Source organism: Leopardus geoffroyi, chromosome A1, assembly GCF_018350155.1.
Source record: "Leopardus geoffroyi isolate Oge1 chromosome A1, O.geoffroyi_Oge1_pat1.0, whole genome shotgun sequence".
Classification (NCBI taxonomy): Eukaryota; Metazoa; Chordata; class Mammalia; order Carnivora; family Felidae; genus Leopardus; species Leopardus geoffroyi.
In genome coordinates, this window is record NC_059326.1 from 14,263,327 (window position 1) to 14,282,453 (window position 19,127).

The window sequence follows — 19,127 nt, forward strand, 5'->3', positions numbered from 1 at the left end:
CAGAAACTTTGCACATGTGGGTTGAAGACTATCTCTGTCATAGCTTGTCAGACTAGGTCATCAGGAAGTTGTTTCTTAATTCTTACTATATCTTCAAACATGATTATGTATGTTAGTTTTGTAAATTAATTTTTATATGTGAATTTAGTTTTTCCTCAGATCTCAAGCATATAATGCTGCTTTCATTAGTATGACTGTAGTCATAGTTAGTACTAGAATCTGTATACAGGAGAGATTTAAGAATGATAGCAGGTAGGAGGCATCACAAGCACACTGTTTCTCTGCAATGTTATAGGACAAATCAAAAAAATAAACTTTTCCACAAATGCCATTATTCATATTTTATATGCAATATGTTTTATCAGTGTTATCTAGAGGAACCTGAAGAGGCTAATAAGATTATGATCTTATCATTTTTGAAAATGAAAGCAAAAAAAAGTTTAAGCTTACCTGCTAGGATTGTAGTATGGCAACTGAGTAATATTATTGGAAAACAAAATAATGAAATTTTGTGTTCATTTAGCATTTGTGCCAAATGTGAATACGAGTTTCACTTCTAGGATTTGTTACTGATCGAATCGTCTTAAAGCTCTGAAAACCATAAATTTTTTCATATGTCTTTGTCATATTGGGTGACAGAACTAAATTTAAACCAATATGTGGCTATTTGTTGTCATCCCATTTAGTATAAATATTTGTGCATTTCTTTGCAGAAATATTAATTTATTTGATTGGAGAGTAGTAACTCAAACACTACTAGGAATGATCCATAATATAAAGAGCTGCACCATACCATTTTTCTAACATCTGAAAAATTATGGTTTGTAAAACATATTCAATCCCAAGGGTTTTAGTTAAGAAGCATACTAACAATAAAAATAGCAGATCAAAGTTGCCATGAGACCTGGAGAGATCTGAAGGTAAGTAAGAAAGTCAGGTATTTGGATACATGGAATTTTCTTTACCCTACATAATTTCATAGTAAGAATGGTAATCTTGCCTAGAACCAAAGGTATTTTGAGACACACAATAAGAAACTCAGTAGAGTCAGCAATATTCAAAAGAGATCCAAATAGGGTACATTGTGACTGTTAATGACCTTTTAGGTCACAGATGAACATTCCATTAATTGTTTCCTGATATATTGGTTGACTCTCCAGAACTAGTACTTCTAGCTAGCTGGGACTTTGGCTAAGTCCAAATTCAGTAATTATAATCCACATTCTTTCTGAGAAGCTATTTCTTTACACCCTTCCTAAACTAGCCCTACCACTGTGACTGGTTTCAAATTGTACTTTGTCCAGTTATCCTAAAGTTGAAGGCTAGCGACTGCAACAGCTGACAACCCAATGCAGTACCTTAGAGAGTTAAACTGAAGCAGTAGTAGAAGCTTCCTCTTAACACATATTCTTTAGCACATTAAAAAAAAAAAAAGATTTTGAAAATTCTACTGATAGCCTCCTAAACTTGAAATTGAAGACTTCCCCTGGATTTCACTTTCATCCTATCTGAAATGACTATAAATGCAGTGCTCTTAAATTAGTAATTATATATTATATATCATAGAATAAGTAATAAATGATAGCAAGTTCATTATCAAATTTTTCAAAGAATTTTTTATATTTAAGTTTATTATCTTTGAGAGAGAGAGAGAGAGAGAAAAGAGAGCAGGGGAGGAGCAGAGAGAGAAGGAGACAGAAAGAATCCCAAGCATGCCCCTTGCACTGTCAGCATGGAGCCTGGGGCGGGGGGGGGGGGGGGGGGGGGGGGGGGGGAGCTTGAACTCACGAACCAGGAGATCTTGATCCGAGCTGAAATCAAGATTCAGACACTTAAGCGACAGAACCACCAGGCATCCATCAAACTTTTTAAAAAAATATTTAATTTTAGGTGGGTGATGGGTATTGAGGAGGGCACCTTTTGGGATGAGCACTGGGTGTTGTATGGAAACCAATTTGACAATAAACTTCATATATTGAAAAAATTAAAAAAAACAAAAAACAAAAATAAAGAACAACTTTAAAATAAAGCTCAATGTAAGATGAGCTCACCAAAATAATTAGCATCTAAATTTATTATTTTAAATGCCTTTGTTAAAAAAAAATTAATTTTGAGAGACAGAAAACATGCATGCTCAGGGGAGGGGACAGAGAGAAGAGAACTGTCAGGACAGTGCCTGACACTGGGCTCCATCCCACACCCAGAAGATCTGAAATCAAGTGTCCAAGGGTTAACTGACTGAGCCACCCAGGCGCCCCTTCATTATCAAACTTTTAATTAAAATCCTTTGGTATGGATTTTTCTTTGAAGTTTGTTTGGTAAAAGTCAAAGCATCATTGAAACGTTCATTTGTTTTTGAAAAATTTCTGGTTATTCTATTTAGGTAATTTAAATTTAGAGGACTTTTTAAGCAGATCTTCTAAATGTAGGGAAATAGCACATCTTGCCCTTCTAAAAAGGAAAAGATTATTCATTGAATTTGTGTATAAGTCTGTATAAAGCCAAGGAGTGGAAAATTGAATCCAAAAAAACGTTCTAATTATTTGCTATCTTGCTCCCTCTCACTGATGGATTGGTCTATCTCCACCATAACTTCAGTGGAACACTAAACGGATCTCAAATCACCGCTTTTAGGAACAGAAACTTCTGTTTCTTTATCTTTGAAGAAAACGATTGTCTCTTCAAGATAAAAGGCAGATGTAATTCTCCTCTTCTTTCCCTCCTTTCCTCTCTCTCTTTCCTTTTTTATAATCTTACAGTAGAGCTTAAAGTATATTTATGATCATTGATGAAAATTTATGTCACAATAAAGGTGTAACATTATAAAACCTTGAGATTTTATTTAGTTATAAAGATTTTCCAAATCAAATGAAGTGATTCAATACCAGTTTACCAACAAATTCAGAGAATTAATATAAACTTATTTTTCTTGCTATAGAAGCAAGAAAGAGCTCCAATTGCCAAAGCTCATTATGAAATTGGACATTTTTTTGTGCTAATTATTCTAGATACTGATATCTCCTCCACATGACATATACATACACACACACAGAACAAAAACTCAGTTCTTGGGAGATTTGCAAATCTGTGCTAGACTCCAGGCTAGCTAGTTTAACAAATTCTCTGCCAGATAATAATCTGTGATTTCTGCTCTCACCTTTATTATTTTCTTTTTTCTACTTGTATAGGTTTACTTTGCTCTTAGTTTTCTAGTTTTTTTTTTTTTTTTTGAGATGCAAACGTAGGTTATTGATGTTCTAATGTATCTTTTCTTTCTTTTCTAATGTAAGTATTTAAAGCTATAAATTTCTTTCAATGATTGCATTAGCAGGATCTCACATTCCTTTTACTTTCATCATCATCAAGTTTGAAATCTCTTCTTTATTTCTTTAATAATTTATGTTATTAAGTGTGTGGATTAATTTACAAATATTTGGGGTGTTCATAGATCTTACTATCATTCCATTGTAGTCAAAGGACATAGTCTATATAATTTCTTATTTTAAATGTAAAGGTTGCTTTATGACCATTTACATATGGCATATTTTGGTAGATATAACATGTGCATTTGGAAATAGTGTGCATTCTTTAGTCATTGAGCATAATGTTCTATAAACTTAAACTAGGTCAAAGTGGTTGATAATATGGTTCAGATGGTCTATATGTCTTTAGTGATTTTTTTTTTTTTGTCTACTCATTCTATCTACTGAAAGAGAGGTATTAAAATTTCCTGACATTATTATGGGATTATCTATTTCTCCCTTTAATTCTGTCAATTTTGCTTCACATACAGGCATACCTCATTGTATTGTGCTCTGCTTGATTGTGTTTCATAGATACTGCATTGTTTACAAATTGCAGGTTTATGGAAACCCTGAACCCGGCAAGTCCGTTGGCACCATTTTTCCAACATTTGCTCACTTTGTGCCTCTGTGTCACATTTTGGTAATTCTCACAATATTTCAAGATTTTTCATTATTATATTTTTTATAGTTATCTGTGACCAATGATTATGACTCACTCAAAGCTCAAATGATGGTTAGCATTTTTGAGCAATAATACCCCTTTTAATTAAGGTATGTACATATTCTTAAGCATAATGCTATTGCACACTACATAAACTACAGTATAATGTAAACAGAATTTATATTCACTGGGAAACCAAAAAATTCATTTGACTCACTTTATTGCAATACTCACTTTACTGAAGTAATATGCAACTAAACCCACAGTGATTCTGAGGTATGCCTATATTTTGAGGTTCTGATACTAGCTAATTATGTGTGAATATTGTGTATTCTTGAAGAATTGACCCCTTTACCAAGATTAAATACCCCTCTCTACTGCAGGTAATATTCCTTGTTGTAAATTTTTTTAAGTTTATTTTTGAGAGAGAGACAGAGAGTGTGAGCAGGGGAAGGGCAGAGAGAGAATGAGAGTCTCAAGTAGGCTCTACACTGTCAGCACAGAGCCCAATATGGGGCTTGAACTCACAAATCATGAGATCATGACCTGAGCCAAAACCAAGAGTCAGAAGCTTAACCGGCTGAGCCACCCAGGTGCCACCCCTTGTTTTAAAGTATACTTTGCCCAGTGATACTGTAGCCACTCCAGTTTCTTATACTTATTTTTGATATATATATATATATATATATATAGAGAGAGAGAGAGAGAGAGAGAGAGAGATACAGATACAGATATAGATGATATAGCTTCTTTCTATTCATTTACTTTCAACCCAGCCATGTCTTTATATTTTTGACGCATGTCTTGTACACTAGTACACCAGTTGGGTACTGCTTTTTAATCCATTTTTTTCTCTGCCCTCCAGTTGGAATAGTCTATTAATATTTAATGTAATTGTTGATATGGTTGGGTTTAGCTCTTTAGTTTTAATGTTGTTTTTCATATGTCTCCTCTGTTTTGATTTATTCCCCTTCTCTTCTTTTGGACTATTTGAATATTTTACATAATTTCATTTTAATTTATATATCATCTTTCTAGCTATACCTCTTTGCATTATATTTGTTTTAGTGGTTGGTCTGGGGATTATTTTATACATCTTAATTTTCAGTCCACACAGAATTAATTGTCTACCACTTTGTGTAAAATATAAAAACTTTGTAGCCATATATATCCATTTAGCCTCCCCACATCCCATCCAAAATACTTTGTGCTGTATTTCTTGTGTAAGGTATATTACACCTGCATACATTAGGAATCCCACAAAAGCATATTATAAGTTTTACTTTAACATTATATATATGTTCTATAAATTAAGGGAGAAAATAGTTATTATTTTTATTATTTCCTCAATGTTTATTTTTTGAGAGGGATAGAAAGATAGAGTGTAAGCCAGGGAGGGGCAGAGAGAGAGGGAGACACAGAATCTGAAGTGGGCTCCAGGCTCCGAGCTGTCAGCAGAGACCAACACAGAGCTTGAACCCACGAACCCCGAAATCATGACCTGAGCCGAAGTCGGACATTCAACCGACTGAGCCACCCAGGCGCCCCGAGAAAATAGTTATTTATATAATCCAAACATTTACCATTTCTAGTGCCTTTCAGGCATTACAGAATATTTGAGTTTCTATCTAGTATTTTCTTTCAGACTGAAGAATTTTCCCTATCATAATGTCTGATAGTGCACATTCAATGTCAGTGAATTCTCATACTTTTCCTTTTGCTGAAAAGGCGATTATTTTGTCTTTATTCTTAAAGTATATTTTTGCTGGATGTGGAATTCTGGGTTGATAGTATATTATTTTCCTTTCGATATTTTAAAGGTGTTTTTGCACTGTTTTCTGCCTTCTGTATTTTCCCCCATATGTAATTTGTTCTTTTCCTCCATCCACTTTCATCATATTGTCTTTATCTTTAGTTTTCAGCAGTTTGACTATGATGTTCCTGGGTGTGGTTTTCTTTATCTTTATCCTCTCAGAGATCATTCACCTTCTTAAATCTGTGTACTTATTTCATTCTAAATGTGGGAAGTTGGAGGCCATTATTTCCTCAAATATCTATTTTGGGGACTCTGATTGCATGTATAATAGACCTTCTGATACTGTGCTACGGGTAACTAAGGCTCTTAATTTTTTTCAATCATTTTCTGTCTTCAAGTTCACTAACTTTCTTTGTATTTCCATTCAGCTATTAAACTTATCCAGTGAATTTTTATTTCAGAATTTTACTTTTGCAATCTGAAATTTCCATTTGATTCTCTCTTACATTTCTATTGCTGAGATTTCATATCTTTCATTAATTATGATTATATTTTCCTTTACTTCATTATACTAAATACTTTTAAAGTCCTTGTCTAATAATTCCCACTCCTGAATTATCTTGTGGTTGACATCATTGATTGCCTTTTTCCTCCAATGGTTCATATTTTTCTGACTCCTTTTAGCTTTTATTTACCGTATTCCAGAAACTGCAAATGTTATGTGATGGAGACTGGATTCTGATACATTCCTCCAAAGAGTGTCGATTCTTGTTTTAGCAGGCAGTTAACTAGGTTAGACGCAAATTGTAAACTCCATCACACATATAGTGAGTTGTGGCTCAGATTTTTCTTCAGGTTGTTTTTGTCTGTCCTACTCAAGTGTGGCTCAAGATCCAGCAAGAGACTTGAATAGAATTTAAACATAGAATTTGCCATTCCCCTTCTCAGGCACTCTTTTCTGTGGTTCCCACTTTACTCTTCAGCATCCCTGTTTACCTCAACCTCCTTCCCCTTGTTTCTCTGTCCAGAAGTAGGCTTTCTATCAGTTTTAGTCACTTTGCACCATTGTCCTTACTGTAGTCGTCCTCAAGACAAACTCTCAAAAATGAATAACTATCCCTGTGTTGATCACTTCCTCGAGTTTTAATTCCCCTCCAAAATCATACAGCTTTTGTTTACCCTCCGTAGCTCTCAGGTTGTTATTTCTGCTTTGCTTAGATTTTGTGGTGATTATCTTTGGAATATTCAGTTTGTTAACAGCTTACTCCCTAAACTAGAAGCAGAACTCCAGTTAGGAGTGATTTTTCATTTCTTTATTTTTCTCACCACTCCTCCAGGTACTCCAGTACCTCTTCCTCTGCCTCTGTATTATATCAGCTCATTCAGTTAGCCCTGTCTGTAAAATATATCTGTACTCTGACCTCCTTCCAGTGCTGTCTACCACCATTGTCTCCATCTTGACTTCTGCAATATCCTCCTAATATGCTTCTTAGCTTCCACATAACCTTAAGCCATTTTCCTCTCACACAGCAGCCAGAGTGAGATCAAGTAGAAATCAGATCTTGTTACTATTCCTTTCATAAAACCTTCAAGATCCCAAATGATCTTGTCCCTGCCTGTTTTCATAACACATTTGATCCTGCTTTCTAAGCTTAAACCTCACTACCATGCACTTTGTTATCCAGACATATCAAGTTCATTTCCAGTGCCTTCTCAGCTGGCTCTCTCAATTGTCTAGAACCTTTTACCATCGGGTGGCTGCTGGATTCTTTTCATCACTGAGATACCAACTCACATGTTACTTTTCTTTTCTCATAGAGGCTTTCCCTAAACACATTGCATATAATATATCCAGTCATTTTCTGTCCCATAGCTAACCTGTGTTTTCTGTGTAATTCCAATCATTATCCAAAGTGAAGTTTTGTTACTTTATTTAGATACTTATTGACTGTTTCACTACATGAGAATGTAAACTCCATGAGGGCAGAGACCTTTTCACTCTTGATCATTGTTGAATCCCTAGTTCTAGAAGTAGTGCCTATTTTAGAATAGGCACTAAGTATTTATTCACTGAATATTGAACCTGTAGGTTGGACTGGTTGGTATATGACTTCTGGAGCCTCCTTTCCATCTATGAAATCTGAGGTTATTACATATTTCATAGAACCGTTGTAAGGCATAAATGATATGTTTAGAGAATATAATGGGGTCCCTGGGAGTCGCACACACAAAAAAAGAGAGACATCTATTTTGCTTTATTTTTTTCAGAGCAATAAAAATGATGTATTTTTAAAGGATTATAACACAACCTTCAGAAAGACTTTGAGGGGAAAGAACTTTAGAGTTCAGAATATTAAAGATAATCAAAAAACTTTATGCAGGCCTAGAGGCTGTGTGTAATCTGGCACAATCCTTCCTTCCTTCTCTTACCATTCAATCCATAGTAACCTTTCTTTTTCTGTATTTTACCATTTCTGGTCTGAATTTCTAGTCTAGAAGTTTCCCTGGGAATAGTCAAATGGAAATCAAACTATGGGATGATGAGGCAATCACAATTCTTGCTGACCCAAAATTACTTTATCTATTCACTCATTTATGGAACATTCCAATATAGGAAAAGAGGAAAAAAACAGCTAAGAAACCATTATTAGAGTTGGACACTTTTGGGATTACTCTTTTTCAGTGTGGCTGTATCTTTGGGTCAGCACCTCTCCTCTCCTTGTTCACCTGGTATATCCCTCTTTATCCTTTGAAGGCTTATTTCTGCCATCATCTCTCCTTGATCTCTCCAGCAGAGTTCGTAAGTCTCTGCTGCCTTTATTCAAGCATCAGTTCCACATTACATTGTAATTGTGTATATCTTTGTCCTCCTCATACAAAACTCTAAGCTTCTTAAGTAGAAAATACTCCTTACTAACCTTTGTTCCTTTGTTCCCAAACACAGTTACTAGAGCATAGTAGTCACTCAAAACAGGCACTGTAACAAGCACTATTTCTAAGCACCAGCTATGTAGCAGTGATCAAAACAGAAAAGGTCTTTGCCCTCTTGAGCAAGGGGGAAGTTGCATGAATGAGCTAACATAGCCACTGGCTCATAGTACATATTTTTAAAGGAGGAAACACCATATCACTGACAACATTCCAAAGTATGATCCAAGAGATGTCGGTGAGGGTTACTTGAGTCAACTATTACATGGTCATATGAGTTTGGGATGTTGATTTGGGATCTTGAGTTAAAGAAAATTACACAGTTTTGTTTAATGCAGACTTCCATTTATGCAAAAAACTCATCACTAGAGCCCCCCAAACATCTCAGTTAATTAGATCTTTCTATATAGGACAATATTGTAAAATATTTATTAACGGTCTCTGTCTCAAACTTGAGACAGTTATAAAAGAAAAGTTTCTTGGTATTTTGCAAAGAGTTACTGTCATCTTTAAATAATTGCTTTAGAGAGAATGTGCTTTTCGGGAAGACAGAGGTCATTTATTATCAGCTAAATGGTACAACATTTTATCCTCATTATTTATATTTATATTCAAAAAAACTACTGTTAAAGATCAAATCAACTGATATGGATTGGTGAATTGTAAACTGTGTGCTGAGTTTTCTAGTCATATTTTTATGTTGTGTTTTCAACATATAAGCTGCTCTAATGTAAATGAAGAAATATAAAATTGAGTAATACTGAGTAGCATCGATCCATCTGTAATTATAGGATGTGGGGATGTGGATATGTGTATAGCAAACCTTATTTCATAACATGTCCAAATTATTAAATTTACATGAACTATTTAAATTTTGAAAATTGAGTCAAAATAAATGAAAGTAAAATGTTATGCAAGAAAGTTATCCAAATTTGGATACCTGTCTACTCAGTCAGTGGAGCTTGTGATTCTTGATCTTAGGATTGTGAATTTGAGCCCCATGTTGAGTGTACAGATTATTTGAAAATAAAATCTGGGGCGCCTGGGTGGCGCAGTCGGTTAAGCGTCCGACTTCAGCCAGGTCACGATCTCGCCGCTCCGTGAGTTCGAGCCCCGCGTCGGGCTCTGGGCTGATGGCTCAGAGCCTGGAGCCTGTTTCTGATTCTGTGTCTCCCTCTCTCTCTCTGCCCCTCCCCCGTTCATGCTCTGTCTCTCTCTGTCCCAAAAATAAATAAACGTTGAAAAAAAAAAAAAAATTTAAAAAAAAAGAAAATAAAATCTTAGAAAAAGAAAGGAAACTTATCTAAAACAAGGAGTTTAAAGCTATTCCAAAAATGAATAAGAAAACATTTCAATTATTCCACTTTAATAATAAATGTATTTATTTATTTTTAAAGGTTTTTTTTTACATTTATTTATTTTTTAAAGAGTGCACATGCACGTGGGTAGGGAAGGAACAGAGGGAGAGGGACACAGAGGAATTTGACTCTGTGCTGACAGCAGAGAGCCCAATGTGGGGCTCAAACCACCCAGGTGTCCCATTAATAAATTTAAATATAATTGTAATAAATGAAGCATGAATATTGAGGTGAATATTTAAATACCCTTAACTTATATAAGCACATGAATTATGCTACCCCTTAGAAAAACATTGTATACCTGAACACTAAAAATGAATTCAAAATTAAATGTTATATTTAAATACCAGTTTGAAAATAATTTAAAAATTATTCCTCTATTGTGAATACAGTTTTTCAAAATATTATCTACATTAATGAGAATTAGATAAAATGTAATGAAAAGTTTGCCTTATGAGTACTTACCTAGTGGAGTGTTTTGTTTTGTTTTTGTTTTTTTTTTGTCTATTATTATAAGACTCTCAGTGTGACAAATAAATATCAGGGAGGAGCGCCTGGCTGGCTCATTCAGCTAGGCATCCAACTCTTGGTTTGGGCTCAGGTCAGATCTCAAGGTTAATGGGTTCAAGCCCTGTGTCAGGCTCCACATTATCAGGGCTTGGGATTCTCTCTCCCTCTCCCCCTCTCTCTCTGCCCCTCCCCAATACATGCTCTCTCTCTCTCTCTTAAAAAAAAAAAATATATATATATATGTATATATATACACATATATATACATATATGTATACATATACATATATATGTATACATATATTTATATATACATATATACACATATATGTATACATATACATATATATGTATACATATATGTATATATACATATATACACACATATGTATATATACATATATCAGATAAAATTGCTTTTAAAAATGGTTTTAGGGGCGCCTGAGTGGCTCAGTCGGTTGGGTGTCCAACTTCGGCTCAGGTCATGATCTCATAGTTCAGGGGTTCAAGCCCCACATCAAGCTCCGTGCTCACAGCTCAGAGCCTGGAGCCTGTTTCAGATTCTATGACTTCTCTCTCTCTGCTCCTACCCCACTCATACTCTGTCTCTCAAAAATAAATATAAATAAATATAAATAAACAAATAAATAAATGCTCTGTCTCTCCAAAATAAATATTTTTTTAATTTTAAAAATAAAATAAAAATGGTTTTATATTTTTAAGGATCAATATTTGTAGGAAAAAAATCAAAGTGAGGGGGGTATAGGATTAGGTTGTTTTCTGAATGGATAAAATTAAGTGTCAACAAAGTTGAGAGCCTTTGTAAATAGAAAGTTAATTGTAAAACTAATAAGCATACTTTTTCAATTAGTTTTGAAAGTATATTGTCAGATAATTTTTTTTGAATGTTAACATTTTTCTTTGGTGGCCTCATAAATACCAGAAAGAATCAAATATAAATGCACCAGCTTGCATCTGATTACTGAAATAATTGTGTAGCCTGAAGCAAACTTCACGGAGGCAGACTAAATTGTCACCATGTTCTTAATTTACTATGTTATGTTTTCCTATTTGGGTTAGATGTGTTACTGGCAAATCATTCCCTCCTACAAAGTGATGATAAGCTACTAAGAAAGTGGTATTTTTAGTGCCATTATCAGAAGTTTAATAACTAATCCCATTTCACTTAACGTGCACCGGTGGAAAAGCCTAATAGACCATATATGGATGGTTCTGTTAAAATTCTTAAGCATGTTTAGTAATTACTAGCTTTGCTCTACTTTTTAAGATTTGTCTCTGTCATAATTTGGTTTTAAAAGTTAAATCTAATTTTTATCACAAGACAACGCCATGAGAGAAAAATCAAATTAACAAATATTATTACATACCTATTATTTGCAAACACTGTTCGAAATCTGTGGGGTTACAAAGCTGCATAAAACAAATATCTCGATTGCTTGTTTATATTCTACTAAGAGAGTCAAGGTGTACGTGCATGAGGTATTAAATGAAAAGTTGAGATCTGCCAAAATACAATAATTTGTTTAATTACCAAATTTACAAGCAAGGATAGAGAGAAGAATGGCAGGTGACCAAAATAAACATAGAAGCATAGCAAAGAATAATACACAACTAATTGCTAATTGGATAAACATCGATATTTTAATGAGAGGAATAGCACAAGTTTGAAGGACAGTGTGAAGAGAATAGATTCTAAATGTGGTAGGGGTGATGAAATTGGAAAGAGGTTCACTCTGTGACCCTGCCAAGAAGGATAAAAGAATTTACTTCTGTATGTATGTCACCTCATTTAAATGTTGCATTTAAAACTATTAGACCTTAAAAATATATATCTGAATTTCTGGAAACTTATTGTTGTAGTTTAATAGAAATGGAAACCTAAGCACACTTAGTTTACCAGATGATATAATTGTTATTTATTGGTAGACTTTTAGCAAGCACTGGGTGAAGAACTATTAATAACTATATAGATAAGTTAGTAACTCATATAGAGAAGAAAACTAATACTCAGACAAGTTGTCATTCACCTAACAAGTGGCAGGGCTGGGATTTGACCTGTTTCTATCTATTCTTCCCCCTATTGCCACCTCTTGCTTATATGTACCATGCACTGAGTTCAATGCTTCACATGCCTTCCTTATGACAATTCTATCAAGTAAGTTTTATTTATCCTCATTTTATAAATGAAGGAACTGAGGTAATCTTACATAATACCAGACTTGTAACCATTATATAACCAATGGGACCCCTTTTATATTTTATAGGATTTAGAAAATATTTATTTGGCAATAACAAATACAATTTTAAAGATAATTGAAAATTATACAACTTAGTATGAGGATATTCCTCAAAGTTAAGTAAATCCTTTTCTATGTGGTTTCTTATGGTGATCAATTTCTGAAGTCTTATGAGAAGAATTTTTAATTATAATTTCTAAAATACTTAAGCCTATTCACCACAGCAGTAATTATTAGGATGGCAGAAAATCTCCTTTCTTCAAGCACGGCAATTGCTGTCCAGAATTAGATGTTCACAAGTAATTTTACAATTTTCTCAATAAAGATTAAGGTAGTTATTTCTGTCCTAAGATTGCTTTAAGTGGAGAGTCTAGCTCTACTAGAAGAGAGAAAGAAAAGGAGTCTATAAACTCTAAAAAGCTTTGAATGCCATTGCTCCCCCTCTCCCCCCACAAAGGCTGAGTCAGAAGAATGGTTGGTTCAAGATGAAAAAACAAAGAATGAAAATGCAATTAAACATGTGCTAATCATGTGCTCATTGAATGAAGGTCTTTTCTTCTTTTTGGAAACGACTTCTCTGCTCTACTCTCCAGCTCTGCCTCCTTGTTTAATTGTTCATAATATTGGAGCCACTCCCCCCCCACATTAATAAATTATATCAAATTGTCCCTTAAACCGTTTCACCATTAAAACCCATCCCTACCAAATATTTTATGGAGGGTCACACCTAGTGACCTCCTTAAGAAACCACCTTTATGGGAACTGAGACGACAGTGCTCCAGTGGGGCAGCTCTTCCTCTTTAGCTGCAGATTAAGGGAAGCTCAGGAATCAACTCTACAGCCCTGTCTCGATATTCAACTCCTCATTGCGTTTCTCTTCTTCTAGTTGAGACAATATACAACCATTGTAAACAAATATTTTGTGGGAATCGAGCACAATTTCCTGGGCAACACACTTAAAATAGCTGTTCTTGCGTTATGATAACATATAGGACCTGACCAAATGCTTACAGGCTTATTCTCATCTATCATTTTCACACTGAAAACTATCCCTTAAAGGCTATAAAACCACTTTATTCCTTATGATACCAGGAAACCAGGTTCTTGGGGAGTAATGGTACACCCACAAGGCAAAAGTAATCACCTAAATTTTATTTTGTCCTCAGAAAACTGCTTTCCCTGAAGAAAAGAAAAGAAAAAGCAAATTAAAGGATCAAATAAACTATCCAATACTCTATCAGGACTTTTCTTTCTGCAGTATTAAGAATAAGTAATATATTGGGGCGCCTGGGTGGCTCAGTTGGTTGAGTGTCCGATTTCACTCAGGTCATAATCTCATGGTCTGTGAGTTCAAGCCCCACATCGGGCTCTGTGCTGACAGCTCAGAGCCTGAAGCCTGCTTCAGATTCTGGGTCTCCCTCTCTCCCTCTGCCCCTCCCCCACTCACTCTCGGTCTCTCTCTCTCTCTAAAAAATGAATAAATGTTTAAAAAAATTTAAATAAGTAATATAAACCCTTTGATGGGATTATTTGGGAACAGAATAAAGATTTTTTTCTTGAATGGTTTGTTCACCCCTTTATCAAATAGGCATGCATCTACCTTCAAACTTGCAATATAACATATCCTCCTTTAAAATTACCAGATCGGGGCACCTGGGTGGCTCAGTCAGCTAAGCATCTGACTTCAGCTCAGGTCATGATCTTGCAGTTCGTAAATTCAAACCCCACATTGGGCTCTGTACTGACCACTCAGAGTCTGGAGCTTGCTTTGGATTCTGTGTCTCCCTCTCTCTCTATCCCTCTCCTTCTCGTGCTCTGTCTCTCTCTCAAAAATAAATAAACATTAAAAATGTTTTTTAATAAAAAAATAAAATAAAATTACCAGGTAACATTAACATGGCTTTTCAAAGTTCACTGTGAGTTCACTTTTTTTATATAATGTAGTTTATGCTGAAAGGTTTTACTTTTCATGTTATGATGATATTATCATATGTAAACCCAATGATACTACTTTTTCCTCTTTCTGATAAAGTAAATTAGGATCAAAAGTAATGAGAAGTACAAAGGGTTGTCACTTCAGTAAACAGTACAGGGAAAAAAGAAGACGAAGAAGCTACAAATGGGGTGGGTCATCTAGAGAGAGCCACAGCATAAGCAAAAAGTTAGATGGGAACTCGGGTAAAAAATAAGAAACCCACACAGGAAACAGATTTTAGGCAAAAATGTTTCTTTTCTACCCACTTTCTTTTTCATGTCTTAGCTGTTTGATTAGATTGCTAATAAAAATATTCTCATTATTAAGTATAGCTTGTACAGTCTAACGTACACTTTAGTAATTCTCATTATTTTTTCACCAGAACTTTCATTATAGTTAATTGGGAACCTTGCTTAATTCACATACATTCATCAATCACTGTCTCCCTCTTCTGTGAATCCAAAATGTTTCAGAGATTCTCAAGACTCATCTTTCATTGTAACTACTCTCCACTGATATGCATGGGAACAAATGATATAGCCAGAGGTTGGAATGCATCCCCAATGGTGTATTTGGCATCCTTGTTATGGGATCCTGTCTCTCCTTCCAGGTTCAGTAATCATGTGGAGAGGGAGCAAACTAGTCTGGCTGAAAAAGAATGGGCTCAAAACAGGGATTTGGCTTTCTGAACTTTGACTTTGCAGTGTCAGAATGTGAGAAATGCACTTTTCAGAGACAGGAAGGGTGCATTTTCCAGGAGCATCACCAATTAATTTGTAATTTAAATGACCATATATAATATACAACCTGAGGTTAGAGAAGATGGAAGCATGTTAGAGAGAGAAGACTTTGGAAGAAGTGCTCAGTAATTCATAGGAAAAAGAGTCAGAACAGTAAAAATGGCTTAAGATATATGTCGAATGTACGTGCAGATATATAATTTGGAGAAGAGGGCTTGCACACATACAGACATGCACTTACAGCATTGAGGTGATATATATCACTAGGAATTGACTAAACAGCCCACAAGGATGTTAAATAAAAGGCCAACGATTTTTCCTAGGGAGGAGAACGAAGGATGCCAATAAATGTAGACTTCTTTTTGCCAACATGTTTTATAATTATGTTTCATTAGCATACTCCCACCTGTGTACTTGTACGTTCACTTAAGCAGCCAGTTGGTTTCCCTGTTTTTATTATTATATCTCATCTCTTTCCTTCCTAACACTTAAAAAAATTAACTATAGGTTTATTTGCTTATTTGCATTATGAGATAGATTGAAAGGTGCGTAAAGGCAGGAATCATGTTAGTCTATTCACCTGTGCACACCTAGTACTTTAGCCTGTGGCCCGGGTCATAGTAGGTGTCCACTAAATATTTGCTGACTATATGATGAGCATACACAATAAGCACACAGCATTCTGTGTATTTCATGGTTATTATTGTTCATTCACAACAATTAGTTCTGCTTATAGAGAAGCAGGAAACAGCTGTGCTGGTGCTTTCAGTGTAATAGCCTCAAGATAGTCTGTTTCCTCAGTTGCTTTCATTTATTTATTTATTTATTTATTTATTTATTTATTTATTTATTTATGTTTATTTTTGAGAGAGAGAGAGGGAGGGAGGGAGAGAGAGCACGAGCAGGGGAGGGGCAGAGAGACAGAGAAGGAGACACAGAATCCAAAGCAGGCTCCAGGTTCTAAGCTGTCAGCACAGAGCCCAACTGGGGGCTCAGACTCACAAACTGCAAGATCATGACCTGAGCTGAAGTCAGATGCTTACCTGACTGAACCACCCAGATGCCCCATATATATGTATGTGTGTGTGTGTGTGTGTGTGTGTGTGTGTGTATTTTTTTTTTTTTTTGAGAGAGAGAGAGAGAGGGAGGCAAAGAATCTGAAGCAGGCTCCAGGCTTCACAGAGCCCAACATGGGGCTCAAACTCACCAACTGAGATCGTGACCTGAGCCGAAGCTGGATACTTAAGCAGCTGAGCCACCCAGCTTCCCCTTCCTCAGTTGCTTTGTTTACAGTTTGAGGCAGGGGAGCATGAGTTAGGGAGTCAGCCATCCTGGGGGTGGGTTCTTTTTCTGTCACCTCCTGGTTGCTTCATGGTGGGCACATATTTAACTGTGCCTCCATTTCCTCATTTGTAAAATGGGTTAATAACAGTACTTATCTCAAACAGAATATATCAAAGAGTGAAGAGTTTTACATATACATTGCTTAGAAAAGTGTCTGGAACACAATAGGCTCACAGTAAAGGTTGGACCTTGAAAAAGTATTATTATTCTAGGAATTTACTCAATTGGGTTAGATTATACAACAGTGACGTATGACCTTCAGTTCAGCCCAAGAGAAGTTTATTTCTCACTTACACTGCATGCCCAACATGGGTCTGCAGGGAAGCTCATTTCCTTGAGGTCACTCAGGGATGCAAAACGATGGAAATTCCATATCAGTGCATATTTTCTTGATTACTACCGTGGAGGGAAGGAAAAGTGGCAGATTGTTCATTGGCTCTTAAAACTTTTGTCTGGAAATGACTCACCTTTGCTCACGTTTTAAGTCACATAGATGTGCTTTATTTCAAAATGGTTGGAGAAGTATAATCTCCAGTCTGCCGGTTAATTTTAGTGTTTTTCTTTGATCTTGGTTAGATTAAAAGTCATGCACAGAAGTCCTGACCCTAGTAATTACCACGAATTCTTTAATAAAGTAGAAATTCAGATTCTCACTGTATTTGATGTGTATAGTTAGCAAAATATTCCTTTGTTCTTTTTGCTCTTATCTGTGTTCCATCGGGTAATTTTTGTTACCAAATACTAAGTAACCAATTAACAGTACAGTCATGCTTTGCCAGGTAAATTCAGTTTTCTCCCTAGCTTATGAAGGTGATCCATTCCTGGGAGGGCAGTAAGGAACTGTAGTATATTCTCATAAGCCTAAAATATAATTATTAAAAATTTTGTGGAGAAACACTATGATTTCCTGAACTCTATTTATGCTAAAATAATACCAAATTTCATTTAATGAACACCATTACATTCATAGTAACATTAATATCATAATACAGCCTAACTGGTGATCTTCTCTTGATTAATTACTGGCTGTTTACCTACTCCTTTCCAGCACTTATGCGGCTTATAAAACCACACTCATGAACAAAACATACATATGGTACTCTGTGTTTCTATACTCAGTCCTAAGAGGTAAAAACAAAATTACAGGACTAAAATAAATAAACAAATGGAAATAATACATACGATATCACTTTCACCCTCCTAGCTGACAAATTAGAGGTATCAGGCATGACATTATCAATGCTAAGAACTCACAAGTCCAAACAGAACTTCAGCGCAGCATGACCCCCCTGTACAACTTTGATGATGCTTGTACAGCATCACATGCACATGTTCACCTGGACACCTGCTCTCCAACTGCAGGGAGTCTAAATCAGCCCTCCTTCATGAAAGACGTGTTTGTAAACCTAACTCAGGGCATTAAATGAATATTTTTGTTTATGGTATAGGAGAGTGGTCCAGATTCATTGTACTGGAATTTGAAACGGAAGGAGTGATAGAGGAACAATTTAAAGACTCTGCGGTCTTGTATATTGATGGATTTCAGTGGTAAAACAGTGAAGAACATGCTAAGTGAGAATAAAAGGAAATCTAACTTAGGACATGGAAAATATACTTATCTAACGAGATGTATCACACAACAGTTTTTCATCCTGCTTACAAATTATTAATAACAGTCATTTCTGGAGTTCTTCTTAAAAACTTAGTGCAGTGGTCTCTTGTTTTTCTGGAGTGGCTCACAGGTTGTAGAAGAATATGGCAAAGTATAGTACATACACTGAAATTTTATTTTTTTTTTTTAGTTTCAATTTTTACAGAAGCATAGTTGGTATACGTGTTACATTAGTTTGGGGTGTACAACAGAGAGATGCAAAAAGTCTGTACACTATGCTGTGCTCACCACAAGTGTCACTACCATCTGTCGTAAAACTCTACTACAATACCATTAACTATATTCCCCAGGCTGTACCTTTTATCCCCATAACTTATTCATTTCATAACTGGAAGCCTGTATTTCCCACTCCCCTTCACTCATTTTGCCCCCATCCCCCTCCCCTCTGACAACCACCAGTTTATTCTCTGTATTTATGGGTCTGTTTTTGCTTTTTTGTTTGCTTGCTTATTTGTTTTTTAGATTCCAGGTATAAATAAAATCACATGGCATTTGTCTTTCTCTGTTTGACTTATTTCACTTAACATAATGCCATTTCGGTCCATGTTGTCACAAATGGCAAGCTCTCCTTTTTATAGCTGAGTAATATTCTGTTATACATATATAATATATAAAGAATA

General features: G+C 35.3%; 1 protein-coding gene across 11 annotated transcripts in view; it reads left to right on the forward strand.

Annotated features, from left to right (window-relative positions):
- NBEA (neurobeachin) overlaps positions 1-19,127 on the forward strand; it is a 689,522-nt gene that overhangs the window by 409,009 nt on the left and 261,386 nt on the right. The gene's annotated exons all lie outside the window — the stretch shown is intronic.